The sequence below is a fragment of the Bombus flavifrons genome, chromosome 10 (assembly GCF_040668555.2).
Source record: "Bombus flavifrons isolate JBK064 chromosome 10, iyBomFlav1_principal, whole genome shotgun sequence".
NCBI classification, from domain to species: domain Eukaryota; kingdom Metazoa; phylum Arthropoda; class Insecta; order Hymenoptera; family Apidae; genus Bombus; species Bombus flavifrons.
The window spans coordinates 6,662,469-6,682,791 of record NC_138451.1 but is presented as its reverse complement, the minus strand read 5'-3'; the positions used below and the strand labels follow the sequence as shown (position 1 = coordinate 6,682,791).

The following is a 20,323-nucleotide window of genomic DNA, read 5'->3' as shown; positions in this document are numbered from 1 at the left end:
TGCCTGCTCACCTGTCATAAGCAGCACCCGAGGCGACTCCCGTCCTGCTTTCCAAATTTAGAAAAAATTCCCTGTCGAATGCCTCGAAGTACGCGCCACGTTACGGAACTCACTCACTCGAATCTGTTCTTCTTCGTTGTCCCTTCTTTCGAAGAGTCGACATGTTCAAAAAGGGTGCGGGAGCAGCTGTCGAATTCCGTTTTCGAGGAAAAACTTTCCTTTCCTTCGAATACCTCTTCCAGACGAAGAAACTTCCACAAAGACATGGAAAATTAAAACTGAACAGAAACGATCTTCTCCTCCCTCGAGTGAAAATTTCTGGACTTCTGAGAATTGTCCTTTGACACTGTGCATAAGAATTCACCTTGGATCTTAGCTGATGCTGGTGTCTTGACAGAAGAGCGAAGTAAACTTCTCTAGAAAAGAAGATAAATATTATTCAAATTCTATGAATGAAAAGACGAGAAGCAGCTAAAAGAGCAACGGTAAAATAAATAACATTTTCGAAAGTATTTTTATAAAATAACGAAGACTAGTGTATGTAAAACAACGTTAACATTATATATAAAACTTGTAATACAAACAATTTTTCCTATAAGATCGATCTCCGACTACTACTACAAGTTGGGAATCGAAGGTCAAGAACACGAGCTCGATGGCTGAGTAGGTACGGTTCTTGTCTACTGTGTGTTAGGTTCGAGTTCGATCCCCGATGGTTGTTCAGTTTTATTTCATCTGATTTTTCATTTCTCAAAAATTAATTACACCATGAATTCATTCTTTTCTACGGTCTTCTAATGGATTTTCCACTTTGAAAGTTAAATTTTAAGAAATATTCATCGCAGAAGAGAGGAGGGAGAGTATTATAAATGGTGTGTAAAAGGTAGTAAATATCCATGTGCGTAGGCGTCCATTTAGTTTGCTGACGAATAATGTCAATAATTGATAATACTTGTTCTATATGAAATGACGAGTAGAAAAAGGAGACACTGCTTATAGGAGGAGAGAGATAATACAACCCGTATCTTTTACTATCTATTCCTTTACTTCACAAGTTTACGAGTGTGCAATGATGCATATCAATAGAGATGTCCGAGATCTAATCTCACACGTGCATCATAAATTCTGATGTAGCGCATATATGCAACAGGAGAATGTGTATGCAGGTGGTAGCATATGTGACTGAAATAACTATTATCGCAAAGGAGGAGGAATAATGACTATAATCAAAGTAATTCGCCCGTATTGTCACCTGCTGTGCCCAATTGCTATCGTTACGTTGAATGACCAGATTATAGTAATGATTGAGATAGATGATTAGATTAATATAATCTTCGCGGAATCTCTGCGAACAAGATATGATTGTAATCATTGATTTGACGCTGTAAAGCAACTGATAACTCAAACAAGTATTGTGAATAGCTGGTCTTTTTAAAAATTGGCAATAGTAATATAATAGAAGGAAATAATTTTTGATTCGAGAAAATGTTTTATTTTTAGACTTCAAACGAACTATGTGTTGTCATTTGTCGATTTGCTTTCCAGCAAAAATACCACGTTCTCTCTTACACAAGTGCATAATTCATCTCGAATATTTTTCTCAAATTATTATTCCATAATTCAAACCAGAAGGCTACTACGAAATTCGTCCGGGTCCTCGAGGTTTTTTTACCCTTTCACATGGATGTCTTTTGATCGTGGAACGCACGACAACGTCCGTCGGTTTCCGGGGAGCATCACGATGTCCGGCACAGGCATTTATTATACGGGCGAGCGACTGGACCGAATGGGTGCCAATTTTCTGTACGGATGCGAATCGGAGGACCTTGTTTGGCGCATCGTCTGCCGAGAGGAAGGACGTCCGCCTCTGCGCGTGATATTTCGAGCACCTCCAAGAGATTGCTATCCATAAATCAGACAAGGGAATTTTTTTCTTCCCCTTCTATCTCTGTGTTTCTCGGTCAGTTTATCTCATCGCGAATTTTCCTGTTTCCCTTTCACTCCCTGCTCTATTTCTAGCCGACTTGTTCATCTTTCCTTCGAGTCTCACGCAAATGGGGTATGGCTGGAAGTTGATGCGAGTTACCAACGAAGAAGATATATTTGTTCGAAATAATGCGCCATAAATTCGCGGAGAGTTTAATGTACCATCGCCGGACGGTGCGAGGGAAGCGTCCGCGATAAATCAGCTTTTCGTCTGTGTGTGCACGCGCAAGGGGGTGGAACTGGGTCGACTTGCGTTTCGTCATCGTTAACGGTGTCGTTCTCGTCCCGACGTCGTGGCCGCTTTTAGCGTTTATCGGTGAATCGGAGAGACTCGGCTGTATCGGGAACAATGAATCCCTGGTTTTGCGCTTTGCGTTTCCTCCAACGGTATCCAGCTGGTGCATAAATATTCACCATTCGTGCCGGTGAGCCTTCGAAACGAAGCCTTCGAAGGAAAAACTTGGTCCTTTGTACCATCGAACTGATTCGTTCTAGCTATAGTCTCCAGTTCCTGTATATCCCGAACATCAACCACAGTATTTTATTTCAAAAGTATCGAATTCCCAAAGGCGGGCATAAATATACGATGGATTCAAGACTGACAGCTTTTCCATTTATTTAACAAAGGACTCTAGATCTTGACGTAGATAGAAACCGTCATAGCGGTCACTAAATCACCCTTTCTCTACTAAAAGACGTATAAACGCACTTTTCCAATAGCAAAGTTCATATCGCATTGTACACTGACTCGCAAAGGTATATGAACCATAAAAATGAACCTATAAAAAATGGATACATAAAAAGTGTTGAATACACCTCTAGCAAGTGTAATTTTCATATGTCATCAAACGCAATATGGTGCTAAAGATAATTCACACACATGTATATATATATACATTTTCAAATTTGTTTCAAACTTTAACAATATAATCACCGTAACAGTGCTAATGAAATTTTAAAATGTTTCGTGTAACGCGCGTAACACATTTATGAAAGGTGATAAATACATTCACAAGCCTGTGCATATACGATCAACGCTGATCATTGTCTCCCTCGCAAAAAAACATACATCGAAGTCAGGAGGATTTCCACGCACAAAGCAAAATCACGCTGGCGTCAAGCGTTTTCGAGCCACAACGGCCAATAACGAAGTGTTTTCCGCGTGCGGTGATACAAACGTTCCCTCGAACACGCGGTGGCCCCGGGCGTAATCCCTGTTTCGCGTGTGCAATAGTGTGCATAGAGACGGCCCGGAAATTACAGTGTAATCCTATTTTTGCACGCGTTACGTGTTAATCTTTACCAGGCACAGGGGAGCCGTTGCAATAAAGTATCCCCGTTCCTATTGGAATTCTCGGTCGTATTCCGCGCGTGTCGTAAATCAGCCCCGCGGACACTCTGCATCGCTCGCTTGCCCCTCGCGCCACGGCCATTCGTCGTTTGCTTTGAAAAAGTTGTACCTTGTTTCGTAGTTTCCCCTATTCTGCGTTGATGCACGCGTGTGCTTACCTTTCTATCCAATTATTTTCGCTCCACCTCTCTGCGTTTGTTCACCAGGGATGATCGAGAGTTGGTCACCGACCAAGATTGACCTTCGGATTCTAATCGATCCGAGGAGCCTATCGTGACAGTACAGTTTTGGTTATTCATCCACGAATTCTCTTGTGGGACACTATCCGCGGGATACTCTACTATACCATCGCTGACGAACATCAGCCACATTGGATTTTCAGGATTTGTAGTCGAGATCGAGGGTGGATATCGCTGTTAAGAATCAGGATGAATTGGGTAAACTTGGCGAAGTAGTATAATGTTCTTTTCGACAAGTTTCTAACAGATACGAGCAGGATAGCCAGCAGTTAGTTTGCATAATAGCCTTTTTGTCGATGATCGAGAGTTTCCTCGTTGATAAGATCATTTACGGCATTTGAGTATGTTCGAAACTCTGTATCGATTCACGAGTTAGATCTCCAAGTGATTATTAGACGACGTCCGTTCGACAACAGCGAAGCTACTTTAACAAAATATTCGAGCTCTCAGGATTAGGAATTTTCTACATCGATGTCTGTTAAGGAATCGATTCGTAACGCAAATTTCCGATCTTTCGATTAGAAACTAGTTAATAGATTCGTTATTGGTACTTGAAGGTAAAAAATTATGGTATCATCAAAAGAAAGAATATTGCGGAAAACAAAAATAGGAGAAATTTAAATGAGGTAACAGGAAAATACAGCAAGAGGTGGGTAACAAAAGGCGAAGGAAAACAGATTGTAAAGTGCTAGGGAATGAGAATAAATGAGTAAAGGAGAATGAAACCGGGAAACCTTGCCTAGCAGAACAAATAAAAGGAATTAGAAATAAAAGAATGGAAATAATAAAACAAAGGTGAAAGCAAAGTAAGTATACAGTAACGAAATAGGAAACCGGTAGCTAGTTGGTAATGAATAAAAACGAGATGATAAGGCTACCTGAATAACAGCGAGAAATTAAAAGTGTGACTGCGTGTGTCCAAGAACCGAAATAATACGGAGTATTAAAATTAAGCCGAGGACCACGATAGAGAGAGACAGAATCAGTGAGAAGGAATATTCTGGTGTAGCACGTGTTAAGAGGGATTCGTAGGGTTGTAAATTATGTCGGTAACAGAAACCACTCGATACATTTACTAGTACGCTACAGGGTGGCTCCGTAAGTCTACGCGCTATCAATTATGATATACTAAATTTGTGTTTAATACGTCCTTTTCGCAAAAATTCTCTGCTTAAACGATTTCAAAATGAAAAAATATCGAGATACTTCACAGGTATTTAGAATAAAAATCTAACGTATATGGTTTTATTTGGATAAATGTTATTCTGTCTCTCTCTTTCTCTCTCTCTCTCTCTCTCTTTCTCTCTCTTTCGCACATCAATAGATGACTCAAATGCAAAATAATCCAAGTCTGGATCCAATACCATACCTCATAAAAAGATATGAAAGCAGAATTCCATCTGGCACGAATTTTCATCTTCTGCCTCTCGCTCCGAAGATTCTTAAAGAGTCGGTCATACCCTAAGACACACTGCGCAATAGGGAAGAACGCGGATACCACAATTCCGGCGCGGTTGGCTGTCGCCTGGCACGCGGGAGCGTAACACGTGCCGAGATTCGTTGAGGCTGGATACAATTCCGCTTTAAAGCTGGGCCTGATATGCACGCGGTATGTGTGGCAGGAACTAATCTTTGCTTTGGGCAGGAAATAGGTGGAGAAAGGGCGGATGTGGATTTTGGAATGGGGGAGGAATGGGGCTGATTCGAAAACGGTGACAATTGCAGAGTAAAGCGGGAGTCCCGACACGCGGCTGCCGGCCGAGAGAAACATTGGAATTCAGCGGCATGCACGAGCGCGTATGTTTGAATTAAATGCAAATGTAAACGCGGCGTAAGTTGGTGTACACCAGCCTCGTTGTGGATCCGCCGACGAAAGTGTCTGGCGCTTGGGCTGCCGCGCTTGTTCGTTCCGAGTGTTCCGTTCCGTTTGTGTTCCCTCGACGACCACTCTATTCCGTGGCTCTTTTCTGAGCGCGCACGCTCTTTGTACAACTGCTTGTCTGTCTCTCCTCTTCTTGTTTTAACCGCGTTTACCGTTTATTGTTTCTTGAAAGTTACTTGTTTCGAGGACTCACCGGACTTTGCTCGCCAACGTATAAAATTCTACGGAAGCTACAATGTTCAGAGATATATACGCGCGCGAAGCAAGAAAATTAGATACAGAGTCAGCTATTGTCACGGAGAATAATATTTTACGAAACATCCCCGCAAGTGTCAAAAGGATCAATTTATTGTTATTCCGGTTTCTTCTTTTTGGATACCGATTTATCGACAAAATTAACCAAAGCCATTCTTCTAGACTATTGTTCTTTTTGGAGATCCATCTACTGATAAAATTGACCGAGGATATTCCTCGAAGTTATTATTCTTCTCGGAGATTGATCTGTTGGCAAATATGATACAGAGATAAGAGTAGGAAAAATTAAGAACAATTTTTTGGAAACAAACATCGCTGATGTACATATGCGTGTTTACACTCTTTTGACGACTTTACAAATAATGATACGAGTAATTGTCTTTGATACAACAGTTGCCTCTTTTACGTCAACATTTGCGCTTTCTCTTCTTTCAGATTCATGTTAGAAACCTGATGACCATTCGGAATATTCAAAGCTTCACGTATCCTTGGAAAATTCACCAAGATCAAGGCAGCTCATGAAGTTGGTCGGTATCGGAACTGCTTCTAATAAATATTCTATCCGCGTCTAAATGTAATACCTGTGCCAGATATAATTCCAGAGACCTGCTGGTTTCCTGGAACAGGAAACGACGAGGCTCGGAAGAGGGCAGACCGATTATCCGGCGCATCTCGCCGAATTACGAAACACCACCGTGTACGTGCGCATAATTCATCGTTCTGCAAGCCAGCGCACCTGCGGATGACGATAGCGTGTGCGCGAACGTTCAGGCTTGTTCGATGATGTGAGAGAGCGCCGGTGTTTCCGATGAACGTAATTCATCGTAATACGAGCACGCGTCCGCGTGATAGATTGACGTCAACCGTCTTACCGCGATCAACCTTCTGTTTGTCGCGCACGAAATTCCGGAAATCGTTTGAAAAAGCAGAAATCACGGCAAATGCAAACCGAGAGTTCAGCCTGGTTGATTTATACGGTGAGATTGCCGGTTAATGGCTGCGTTCGCGGTCTGATCAAATATTATTTAGCGTTCCACTCTATCCACGTTCCAGTCACGTTTCAGCGGAGTGAATAACCGACCGCGATCGGTCGTCGACTGGATCGCCACTTTATATCAATCGTGCGAGTTTCAACGATAAATCGTTATATCCCATGTGAAAATTAATCGCTTTATGCATTTCGTCAAAGTCCGCAAAAAGTTACCAAATACCGAAGATGAAACGTATTACCGAGCTTTCCGTGTTTGTATCACATCAATATTTGCGTAGAATCGTAGAAGAGAAAAGTTTGTCAACTTTAGCGATAGCTGACATGGCTTTTTGTTTTCTATAATCTTTCGCTACATATGCTGTTATTACACTTTACTACAACTACAATCGTGATACTGTGTTGCATCCGGTCATGAGAAAAATCGTGCAAAGATTACACCATTTGTTTACGAGGAGCCCGTTATCGCTGTTCGAGGTGATTCACTTCGTGTACACTTCTATCTCAACTTGTGTGTCGTATCGTCAAGCTTGAACAAGGAGCTCACGCGATTACGTAAATGCGGAATCGGGCAACGCGTACGTGACGTTACGGGCGTCATCACGCTAGAAAACCGACAAACAACGATTAACTAAGTCACAATTGCTTTTTATCAAGCTGTAATATAACATTTTTGACGCGTTCTTCGAATTCTTAGCATCTTCTTGGTAAATTTAGAATACACGAGCATTCTGCTTAGTTCCATGCTTTAAGATGTTAATCTCTATAAGTATACTCTACTATTAGCACACCTGTTCGTTTCATACAGAATGTGATAGTAATTAATCAGAATGAAATAATAATTCAAACTGTATACATGTATGCCAAAAAGTTGTAAAAATTATTTACATGAATTTTATGAATTTGCAATTTAATAAGTTGGCGCTTGTAGAATTCTTTGGTCTAAACTCCGTTCGAATAATTTACCCTAAAACGCTTACTCTATCGGAGGACCTTCATTTTCTTGCCACGTTCTCAGCGCTTTGATCTCAAAGTTATTAGCCAATCGAGTGGAGCGATCGTTAAGCTGCTATAGAGGATCCGGAAACCAGGTTCGAAGAATCGATAGCACGTGTGCCAGGGCGACCGCAGCGATTATGCTGCATCTATTATCGGAGAGCAACAAACAACACGATTCTGCGGCCTGATCCAAGACGTGATCTTGACGAATTGTCCCCGAGAGGAAACGTAATCCCTTTAGAGGTCGCAAGCAACTAGCGACCATCGAAAGATCAACCGCCTTCGACTGGCTTTCTCGATCTCTCTAACATCCAGCTGAGAGATCGATGCAAGGATTGGTACGGTAAACGATCCTGGAATCGGGCTAACGACGTCCTCCCATCTATTAATTGAGTCGAACCTTCGTGTATCTGACTGCTTGTTGAAGAAAAAGCATTGGCTTCTGACGTTTGCTTCTTACTCGAGATTATCTTTTTGCATCAGAGATTCGTCCTTTCAATGATAAATAACGAAACAACAGTTTCTTTAGAGATTTAGATTTATCTTCCAAGCGAATCACGAACTATTTAAATCCGAATTTTTAAACGCAATTTGCTCACGCCTTGATTTCCTTGATTAAGGTCTCTTTAAAATCACGTAGAATAGGAAATACGGTGTTTGCTCGATTTTAATTGAATCTATAAACCGTAATGCGACAGTCACGGCGTTGCAGCGAGTCAAGAAGAACATTGAAAATATAACGAATTCAATTCGTTAATTTCGTTCGACTGAGCGTTCCTTTCGCCTCGAAATTCTGAATTTTCTACGACAGACTGAAATTAGCGGCCGTGAACGCGGTAATGCGAAGCGTCGCGAATAAAATCGTTGTCCGGAATCGCGTCGCGTATTCGAGCTAATTAGTCGTGTAACGATAATGGGTGGCAGGCTCGTTCGTTCGAGAGTTCCGAGAGAAATCCTTCTTTTTCCCAATGTTCCTCCACCGAATTTTCGTTCTTTCGTTGAAAACACGCGAGCATCGTTCCCTTCTCTTTTCCTAATGCAAAATTTTACAGAATAAAATATAATTTTACGACGTTAAAGTTGATAGAGAATATACACCATTGCATTCTCGGATTTGTTTAACAACGTTTAACAACGAACAAAAAAAGAACAGCCATTAGAGATCGCGACTATAGTTCATTCATAAACGAACTTTGCTTGAAATCTCTTCAATTTCGGAGAATCGTTGGCGACCTACTTTTCCTATTTTAGTTGATTAATGGAACTATTTGTTGTCCACAAGTCCTTGAATTGATTAACTTTTATGCATTCGCGAGACCTCTCAGACTCTTAGAATCGGTCCTCCCACGTCGTTATATTTCAAAATTAGCCACATGAAACAAATAAATGAATATAAAAATAATACAACAACATCGTTATTATCGTAGCCGCAAACACTGCGGCTACCGGATAATTAGCATTCGGTTTTAACCATATTCGCAATTCATTACGAGCATCATCTACTTTGGTTCTCGATCATACTATTATTCCTTCCCTTTCTCTCTCTCTCTCTCTCTCTCTCTCTCTCTCTTTCTCTCTCTCTGTCTCCAGAAATATCACGGCAGAGCCAAGAACAATACCGATTAATCCTTTGAGCTTCGATTTATATTCCTCGATTCGTACACGTGGGTCTGTAACGGTTTCCAGGGTTTATGTACATATATTATAGTTGTAATTCGTAACATGTTTTGTCCGTTAGCTGTTCCGTGTTAAATTGTTGCTATTCGCCATGTATATTGTTGGCTGTACCGGAGATGAAATCTGTGTTAACAATGCGTACACACGGATCGTGGATGCAGGACGGATCGTGCTACTTTGCAGTTTGCCCTCGGAAACTTTGTCGTTGTGCGATTCGTCGAAACTTTCTCACAGTGTTGGAAGTTCTCTTAAAATTCGCGGAAACATCCGTATTTCTCGTACTTTGTATATTTATTAATTCAAATATATATCATGGGTCGTGTATCACGAGCACAAAGCGACATTATATAGTAGTAGACACGTGATATTATTGGTTTTGCCTTGCTCAAGTGTATCCACTCCATTGTCGCGCATTATGTTCTTACCATTATCGTTTTCGTTCTCGATTTCCACGTGGGAGAGCGAGGAACGAGCGGCTGATCAACGAGAGAAGGAAGAGGAATCGTGATATCACTCGCATCTCGTGTTCTTCTGGTTTCTCCTTTTAACTTCGAGCTTCTAACTTTAGTCAATGTGGTCATCCGCGTGTCACGAGAGTTACATACTCGTATGTCCAGCGTTAGACACACGATCTCGCTTGTCTCGTTTTGTATACGCTTATATGTAATCTATTGTTACGTAATTTAGCGTTATTATTGATCGAGCCTGGCGCAAATCTGGTCCCATATTCCTCTCGGCATCTTAGTTTCCAATCTCCGATCACTCTTTGCTTTTCGCAATTCCAACGACGATCCTAATTAATCGTATCTACGCATCTCAAATATATTTTCAGAAATTATCTGATAATTATCAAACAAAGATATTAATTAGTAGCGCACGAAGGTTGTCGCACAACAGCGTTCACCAAAGAATGAAAAAGCCGACCCACGGATAGAGCAAACAAAAGAAAATACACAGAGTGGCTAACGCGAGAGAGCGTCTCCTTTATTTTTAACTTCTCCTGGTGAAAGAAACAATACTCAGACCAGGAGCATGTGCTTAAAGCGGCTGGTGCCAACAGTATGGCGCCGTATGCCAGCTTGTCAGTCGTTCGGCCGCGAACGCCACTCTACGTTTCTGCTTTTTAAATATACCAACCGAACTCTCTCGGCTTCCCAGTATTACGTCGACGACTGACCACGGCGCACGTCTTTGCAACTATCAGTTCGAATCATCGTCCCGACACCCGGGGAGACGATCTGCCGCAACGTTTATCGATCGACCGCCATTCGCGCACTTCCGTTTCGATCTGTTCCCATTCGGTTCACGTTAAGTTTTCACTGATAGGATACGTTCGCGATTTCCTAGGTATGTAACACTTGTTGTTTTAGGTAAAAAGATGATCTGCGTTCAAATATCTTTATTTTTTTTATTTCTTCTTTTTTTGGCGTTTCATCGAATAAGTAACGATGAACTCGAGTATATTTGGTACAACGAACAGAGTGTTTGTAGAAGATCAGTTATTGTCAGTAGATGATAACGGGAAAGGAGAAAATCCAGGTGTAACAACTGAATCTGCATTCTCGAATCAACTTCCGTGTTTCCCGATTGGTTTGCACAACCATTTTAGATGCAGCTGCGAAAACACACGACTCGGGCACGTTTAACATTTCGGCAGCTCGTAAATTCGCGTGCCAGCGGTTAGAACAGCGCACTATTCTCAAACTTTGAGATAGCTGGTTGGCGATTCGATAAAATCGCAGCAGTTTCTGGCAGGCGGGAAGCCGCTTCGAGACCATTGATGACACGGTCTTCGCGTGGATAAAGCGGCTTATCGGGGGCGCTACGACTTCATAAATTACTCTATTGGTAACAAACCCTTCCATCTCGTTCCGCTAGTTTCGGCCAAGTCTATTCTGCAAACCGGATGATTAATATCAACAGAACGTTCCTATCTAACCACTGAATTTCACGGATGATCGAAAGCTAAAAAAGAAAAAGAACAGTCGACTTCAACAGTCTTTAGAATGAAACGCGTACCTTCGCAAGTGTAAAACTAGGTAAGGAGCTTACGCAGACAGAATGTTCTCGAAAAGATCGACCATGTCAAGTGCTCCGACACCTCCCAGAACCAAGAAGTATGGCTGAACTTCGTTCGTTTCTTGCTATTGGAAAAGCAGCGGAAACGGCGATCCCATTAGTTTAATGGAAATTGGTTGACGACGATTGAAAACGTAGTTCGTGCGAGTCGAAGAGCGAACTCAACGTTTCTACGACTCGTCTCGTTGTTTATCGAAAAGCAGACCGATTTTCCAAGGAACAGGATTGCCACCGCATAACGGCGTCTAACTTCGATTCTAAAGACACTGTTTGTTACCTTTGAAAATAGCCAACGGCCGAGACTAAACGCGTCACCCGATAAGTAGTGCTTCATATTTCCGGCGGGGACGACGTCGACCAACTCGTAGAGGCAGCGCGCGAGTTTGTCGCGACGCGGTTCGATCGAGCTAACGAACTAGTCGAGCGCGTCTGTTTAAGTGAATTAACAGGAACGAGTCCAGTTTCGCCTTCTTCTTCTATTTCAGAACGGCCGATCTCCTCTCGTCTATTTGTTTCGTTTTAGTTCGCCACTCGTTCATCGCTCTCTACACGTCCCTCCTTTCTTTCTCTCGTTTTCTACGCTTTCTGCGTTCTCCTTGCGCGTCCACGTGTAAGCAGAATTCGAAGCTGAGCTGATGCAATCCGCTCTGTGCCGCCAAAATGTTTCTAGAAGAAAGTCCAAGTTCGCGAAGGTCGCAGTTTGCGCCGCAGTACGAAGCCATTCGCGTCGTGTCGCTCTTTCGGGCATCGTTGAACATATTTTCTTGTCTTTTAGAGAATAATTTGTGTAGACGATTGGAGAAGAAGATTCGTGTGAATTGATACCAGTTGGATGGGGAATTAAAGTTGCTTTGGTGCAGCAAATTGATACGAACGATCGATCGGGCGCGTCACGAAGTCGGTTTTCTTTCTGTTTCGGTGTAGGAGCCTGGCGACCGCCGAAGGACGTTGTGTCGTAAAGTTCCCAGCGACTTCGTGAGAGCCTCCGAGTTGAATCGATGCTGAACCTCCTCGGGAATGAGAGCCAGCGCGAGGAAACATCGGAGAACTTGTAATAAAAGGACGTGAGAGGTGAGTCTCCGTTTCTTGTAAGATATTTCTTAGAATCTTTAAGGAACAAGCGTTAATTCATTGAGAATTGCCCTCCGAATTCTCATATTGTACAAATTTTACTCGCCCAAGTCACGCACTTTTACTTTATTTGTCCTTAAAATTCCTTAAGAAACTTTTCAATTCTTTTATTCAAAACATTTTGCTTTCCAAACATCCACACGTTTCTATTTCTTTTCTTTTATTAATTAAAGAATTGTGTCATCTAATCTTTTAACAAATCTCATTATCATCTTATTCAATACATCTGTAATCTTATTCAATTCTCTTTCAAGCTTGCAATTCTTTTTTCTAAATAATCAAGTAATTATCCGCTTTGCTTAAAATTCTTCCGTATTAGATCAACCATTTTCAAACGTGCGCAATTCTCTGTTGAATCGTCTTCTCGACACGAAACGAACGAACCCACGGATCTCATTATACTCGCAGATTCGTTCGATTGGTAGACACGAATTCCGGGAGGAAACGCTCGGATATTAGCCATTAGCTAGTGGAGAACGCATCAATTTGAGGCCACGCCGATTATTCCAATCGCGTGATTTTCTATTGCGAGATCGTTCCACAAAGAATGCATATCCCATGGAAGAGCCACCTTCGTTTTACAGTTCCTCGAATCTTTCGTTTTCGCGGAGCTTTCGTTCTCGCCAAGCTTTCGTTCTCATCCCTGTTGAGCCACGTTTATATTTAGATCAAGGAAACACAGTATGCAGAAAGGGCAAAATATAAGTTTTAGAGCCGTTCGCCATTCATTTCAATTTCAACGACGTGACCCGTGTTACTAAAGGAATATATTTAACGCCACGAGTAACTACTCTCATCGGGAAAGTTTACTCCTTACTATAAGTTTGGATTTTCGTAAGAATCATACGGATAGAAATTCCCGGAACAAAGCGAAGTTTCACGCGAATATTCTCGATTTAATATAATGTCTTTTTATTTAATTATAATAAATTTAGTTTTATATTTCAGTAAAATTGAGAAGCGAGACCGAACTCTAATAGTAAAGTTTACTAATTATTAAAGTATTATAGATGATAATAATTCGTGATTTCTCATGTTACGTTTATTACAGCTCGTATCCCTTACTCCGTATGCTCCGTATGCATTGCCGTGTGATATATCTTATATCCTAATTTTATATTGTGTTTGTTGATTTAACCAAGTTTAGATATTTTCAATGGCATTCAAATCGCGTGACTTGATTGACCATGTAAACACAGGAACATTCTTCGATATGATATAGTAATAAATTAAACAATTGCTATATAAAAACTCCACGAAAAGAAAATTCTTCTAAGAGTGAAAATATCATCGTGAAACAATATACCGCGTAAAAGATGTTGTAGGAGATCGACGTGGTGAACAATCGGGGTTCAAGATCGTCGCCAAGCGGACCTGCACGTCGAGTGTAAAAATAGTCATCGATATAGCGGTTTGCACGAGCCTTCGCCTTGCCCTCGCTTGTCTATTGCTCTTCGAAGATGCATTCAACCTCTATCGTAGGAACAGGTTTGCAAGGAAACCAACTTCCCGCTGTCGAGATCCCATCTGTTGGTCCCATGGGAAGAATCGGACTCATCGTTCTAGCCAAACGCGATGAGCAGTTTGTGACTATCGAAAGCAGCTCGATCGAGATCATCGTGAACGACTACCACAATGATGTTTGAACGTTGGTTGATTTATGCTGAGTGTTGTTGATTTTGAGCACTATCAACGTGGTTGTTATAGATTATTTCTATTTGCAGTTTATTCAAAGCGATTGATGCATTTTGTTAATATTTCGGTTCTCGTATCAGGTAAAAGAAACGCACGGTAGTCAAAATTATCAATTCTTGGTCTTTTAACATTTTTTCCCGCTTTTCAAAGTTCTGTAAATTCATAACGATACATTTTTGAAGCCTCGAATGGCTTTTTGTAGAACATATGGGTAAATCTCATCTTGCTCCTCGTACTAGATAGAATTTTCATGGAGCTTTCATTTGAATTTCTTTGATACGAGTTTTATTCTTTAATCGCCGGTATATTTGCACATCTTGTTCCTCGACGTTCATTGGGTATTTTTTCATTTAGATTTCTTCGTTATAAACTTTATTTTTCTGTTCGTAATTTACTCCTGCGTCTTGATGGATTTTTATCGGGACCCATGTTCGCAAAGATTAGACGAATTCGAGATCCCCAAAGATTTCTCGTTAGGATTTAGTTCGAAAGAAACACAGTCTCTTTAATACCCGTACTTTCTGAAGCAGCTTTTTTCCCACGAGGTTCCGGCAAGTTCGGTTCCAGCACGGCGGCTGAGCAAAAGGCGCGCCCTCCCCCAAAACTTCCGCGATAATCGCCTATAAAAACGAGAGGCAACGAGCATCTGACGCCATCAGAAAGTCCCTAATGCGCGGCCGTCGTTCACAGCCTCGCTCTCCTTCTTCACCCTTTTCTGTTTCTTTTTCGGCGAGAAACGAAGACTCTTCCAACGACCTACGTGGTCCGGATTTGCATTATAAACATTTCCGCAACGTTATAAAATTCGCCGCAATCGCATCGCGGCGCCGCAGCTAAAACGTATTATGCCAAACGATTTTCTTATCTCCATGTTTTCCCTTTTCCGCGGAAATTTCGTCTCGTTGTAGAAAATTTTTACGCTTCCTCGTCAAATTGTATGATATTTACTTTTTCATTGAATCGTGTATTAGAAGTAGAAGAAAGGAAGTTCACGAAGAATTTCTTGTATTGTATTCTACAGTGTTCGTTAATACACACACGTACACACACAGGAAAGCTTTATCGGTAGACTGCAGATATTTATGCAAATTCGTAGCTTTTTGAAGATAGTTTAAAAGAATGAAAGTTAGATCGAAAATTGCTTTTTTAATGAGCACTATATTTGGATGAATTTTATACCTTTGCATATTACATGCATACTCTGTGTATTCTTTCATCTTCTATAAAAATGAAACTTTTACGATACTTGATAGAAGAACGCTTTTAAATATTACTGAATCCAAATTCTTAAATTCATCGCTTACACCGCGATGACTTTTAGCTTATTTTTCTTCTCTCGCATGTCTGCTCTCACATAATTAATTTTCACGAAACACGTTCGCAAAGATGGCGATTCAGGGGCAGGAAGTCGCACGAACTCCCTTCGATCGTCTGGTAATTTCTCCCCAAACTTTCTCGAATCTTTATGAAAGAAACGAATTCCTTTGTCCCGGTTTCCACTCGCCTCTTTCACGATGTTGGTGATTAATCGCTGCAGGTTGGCAGGTCCGCGTGTCACACTCACTTAATTCGCGCTAAGTCGCGTTCCCGTACTTCTTACAAAGTCTCGTCGTAGCCGGAGCATTACTTAGCTCCTTAATTGGAACACGACGTAAAAAGTCCGGTTCGTTTCTTGCCCCTGTTTGAAAAGAACATGCGCCGCGTCAAGTTTTCCAACCGGACCACTGCCTTCGAGGTGGCTGCCGGACGGTTGTTTATTAAAAAACATTCACAGTTGTTCGTCGCTTAGAACACCGGCGACGTTTAACGAAACTTGTATACTGACATTTAACGAGAGAGTTACGAAAACACTTTTATCGTGACGATGTTTCGCCACTTTTCTCCTGGGGGCACTTGCATTCTCGAAATAATTGCAGAATTTAATAATTCTCATTGTCAGTTTAAAAACTGTTCGCAAAGTTGCGAACGTAAAGACCTTTTAAATTTACGAGGATAAAGTGATCTCGCTTTGACAGATTTGTCGAAAAACGTGAAGTTTGTCGCACCACTTCTTTTTTGTAGTAGATATATCCGACAACAAATGGATTCTTGACTGGTCTGGAGGGTCAACGGGTCGACAAATCTCGCGTTTGAAATGTAGCGAGCACAAAGCAGAAACAGCAACGGCCAGCCAGCGGGAAGCGTTTACAGACAAATATTTGCACTTGTAACGGGATATCGAAATCGCAAGTCGAGCGTACGTGCTGTGACTCATGAATCTCTTCGTTCACGTGGCGGGCAAAGGAAATTACGGAAACTGTTAAATTCTTTCTTCGTGTTGTCTCGTTCGACCGACTACTCGAATCGATTCTCTTGTTCTGTGAGCGAATGTATCATACGTTTGATTCGTTTCGGAAATGTTTCCGGACTAAAACTGTTGGGTAAATATGTATGTAAACTGAAATTGAAAGCAAACAAGTAAAATAGATCGAATAAAAAGGAATAAATTGCAATTATTATAAAATATATTTTTACGGAACGGTTTGACCGCACAGTCATGTAGAAACGTCGTGGCGTAGAATATGCCTGGTTATTCGATGTCGTTGTTATCAAGACAAAATTAAACGATTGTTTCAATTCCCCGCATTCGGAAAGCCAGCTGCACTGGTACGATTCTTTCAGTTCTCTTACAAACGTATTCAGGTTATAAAATTAAAAAATATCTTCTTTTTTTACAAGAACATTCTTATGTGATCGATTCGTGTAAATTCTTTGGATATCGAATTTTGAAAGAAATTAAACATCAGTTATGAGAATGACAACAAGAATCCCGATAGAAATTCATGGAACATGTACCTTGAATTAAAATTAATATATAATTAATGTCATCCTAAATCTTGAATTTAATCACTGAGTTAATGAACGAAGAATTAAACTCCGTTTGAATGAAAAAGATTAAAGATATTTCGTATGTCTTTTCGTGCAATTTGCTATTTTTTATGATTACATATTCCACCGGAGAATCGATTCAAAATTCAAACAATGCAGCAATGGTATAAGTAGTCACGTCGACGAATAACCGATGATTCTTTTGTTGTTTTCTACTGCCAACAGTCGCGATTCGAGGAGCACATAGTCATAATGATAGATAGTTGGTTACGCAAACGGAAATACGGTCAGTTAAAATTATCGTCGAATCGAATGATGAATGAGCGCGATGTTTTTTTATAGGTTCGTATTGTAGAATATATACCTAAAAGGGGATTGAGTAGAAGATAGACCTAAATATGCATGAAATCGCTTGAAGTGACCTCTTTTCATCGCGAAACCTCTATCTGCTTGCTGATAAGCGGAATCGAACATGATCTGAGAAACGTATCTTATGGAACCCTCGTCTTTCTGGTTGTCGAGTGAAGACGTTTAATCGCGCAAACAAGAATGGACGTAAATTAAATGAAAGTTTCAGATATCAACGGACTTAGAATACCATTAAGAAGTTTAATTAAGTTGAACAAAAAACAAATTCCAGAGGGCAAAGTGTACGCTCGTCTTGTAAAACGAATCTTTTGTTTTTCATATCTGGCTAGTTTCAAATTTAACTCTTTAGTTAAAAGTCCTGAAACGTTTACGCCATCGAATCGGTTACATTACTTCTCTCATCGAACGTTTAACCTCGTTTACGGGTTATTTATTGACGATCCAACTAGCAAAACTATATACACTTTAATTAATGAAATAGTTGTCGAAAGGTTCTCGTTGTGTCGCGGACCATCTGAATTCTAAGTTTCTTTGCTGTAATTTACTTCAAAATTTTCACTGCCCTTATCACGTTCCACTTGGTCACCTAGAGTTATCCATGTTCACCGTGTTTCCACGTTTCCTCACACGCCAAGCACTTGAAATTACCTTCGGAACACAAACACTGCAAGACAAACACCGTATTTTCCTCGATTTTAGAAAGCATATCGTGTGTGGACACCTGAATTCCACGTCCGTGCACCTCTCATCTGCTAATTGCGCCGGCATTCCCAATTTCTCTGAAAATATCGCCTCGCCGTAATTGGATCCCCAAAATCTACCTACGTTGTCGAGGTCTTTCGAGTCTTGACCGGATATCTCAATTTATTTAAAGTGGAGACATCGTAAATTTGTTTGAGTGGCCGATTGTTTACGTTGTCGTTAATCACTGTAGATTCAACAAATGAAAAATTAATCATGAAACATTCTGGAAATGTAAAGTTATACAGTTAGAACATGGAATAATACATACGAACAGTAATTACCGCGAATCGAAAATTAGTCACCGACGACTCTATAAATTAAAAATTAATCGTCAAACAGTCTACGGGAGAAAAGTTCTACAATTAGAACACAGAATAGTACATCTATCATCGCAAACGGAGCATCTATTGTTCAAGAACAGAACGCTTTTCTGCTTTTCACATCGTGCTTTTGTAGATTTCCTTATCCGATTTACCTAACTTTCTCGTGAATCAAACTAGCTACAACTCTTATCCTATTACCTTTAAGTATCGATAATTCGAAAACTACTTATCTACTATGCTATTTGTTCGCAATAATCTAACAGTCTATTATATTAACGTATGCAATAATATTTTACGTAGTTCTACAGTTATCACCGTTCCACGCACACCACATTTTCCCAAGTTCTACAGCCCGTATCGTAACTCACCACAAACTCTACGCGCGCGTGGTTGCTAGTCAATACCACCTTATTCTAATTAGTCTGCTCGGGTCATTCATATTCTGCACACAGTTCTACCTAACCCTCTACGACAGACACCTAGCCTCCATTTCAAGACAAACGTCACGTCTACCGCAGTTTTGTTGAAAGCGAAATTGCCTGCTCCCCAGTATGACGATTTATCAACGAGAACAGAAGATGACGTGAATATCGCGGTTGCTATTTATTTATTACAAGAAGAACATTTTCCCCTCTTCTCCTCGTGCTGCACCTATACATTTAATTCGTTTCAATGGTTAAAGAAGTGAAACAAGCTAGTAAGAGGGGGTTGTTCGATCGATGTGAAATCGTGAATCAGGGAAACGAAGGAACAACGATAACTTTGTACCCAGACAAAAGTGCAATTACACGGTTAACGCCGGTACGAGACGAGCGCATTTGATCGTGCGCGTTGCGCAATCCTCGCAACTCCCGCTGTCGTCTCTTTTGTTTTTTTTCCGCTCGCGTGATTGCAACGTGATTAGTTTCGCACCTGGTCTTCCCTTGAATTCTTTCGTACGAAGATTCTATTTGATTTCAGTCCGTGTCAAATATTTCCAGCTTTTCGAAGAATATTCTGTATCTAACAGACAGTGATAAATTATACGATATTGTTGCAACCAAAGACTAAGTGTAACGCTGGAAATAATTAGATAGCTGGATAACTTGTGCTTAGAGTTGAGAAAATAGTTGCAATTTCTGTTAAAATCTTTGGGAATCCTCGTTTTGAAATATTGCAATTTATATTATTTCATCGGTGACGTGGCAAAGTACAATTTCTTATTTAATTTTACCGATCTAAAATGGAAAAGCGAACAATGCTAACGTGTATGAATAAAAAGGTTCGGAAACAATTATAATCTTTTTCTTTTCGAAACATAATATTCGGTATTAAAACGTATTATTGCGAAAGAGTGCTTGAATGAGTGAACGATCGTATTGAATAATTTTTCCTCAATACGAATAGTTAATTCTCCCGATGCTGCTTTTACCAGAAAATAATTAAGAACGTCTGATTCTTCGAAGCATCTTCACAGACCTCTTCCCATCGCGAAAGATAAAGGACAAGAGAAGCTTCAATAAGCTTACCCCAGAGACGATACTAAACAAGTTTTAGGGATCTCCGATACAATCAAGCGTCTGGACTGGCATTAAGCACCGAGAATCACTGGCTTGTTTTACCATCGATCGGAAGTCGTTTCATGACACGGAAGAGATTCTTATACGAGCAACGAAAACACGACGCAAAAAAGGAGAAACGAGGCGTCAGCTGTTGAATGGCTGCTGACGAGCGGCCGTAACAAGGTTTAACTTCTCT

The 20,323-nt window shown here is 40.8% G+C and overlaps 1 protein-coding gene and 1 long non-coding RNA gene across 6 annotated transcripts in view; one reads left to right on the top strand and one right to left on the bottom strand.

Moving 5' to 3' along the window:
• Window positions 1-20,323, bottom strand: part of LOC138184172 (uncharacterized) — a 32,829-nt gene that overhangs the window by 964 nt on the left and 11,542 nt on the right. The window contains exon 2 of the long non-coding RNA XR_011174272.1: window positions 12-416. This is a non-coding gene — a long non-coding RNA (uncharacterized LOC138184172). The remainder of the gene's footprint in view (window positions 1-11; window positions 417-20,323) is intronic.
• Window positions 10,451-20,323, top strand: part of LOC138184167 (putative aminopeptidase W07G4.4) — a 53,917-nt gene continuing 44,044 nt past the window's right edge. For 2 of the 5 annotated variants that reach the window (XM_069121901.1, XM_069121897.1), the window contains exons 1-2: window positions 10,452-10,724; window positions 12,232-12,527. The gene's annotated coding sequence lies outside the window, so the exon portion shown is untranslated. Of the gene's footprint in view, window positions 10,725-12,231; window positions 12,528-20,323 lie in introns of all 5 variants that reach the window. The other 3 variants (XM_069121898.1, XM_069121902.1, XM_069121899.1) reach the window with 3 other exon arrangements.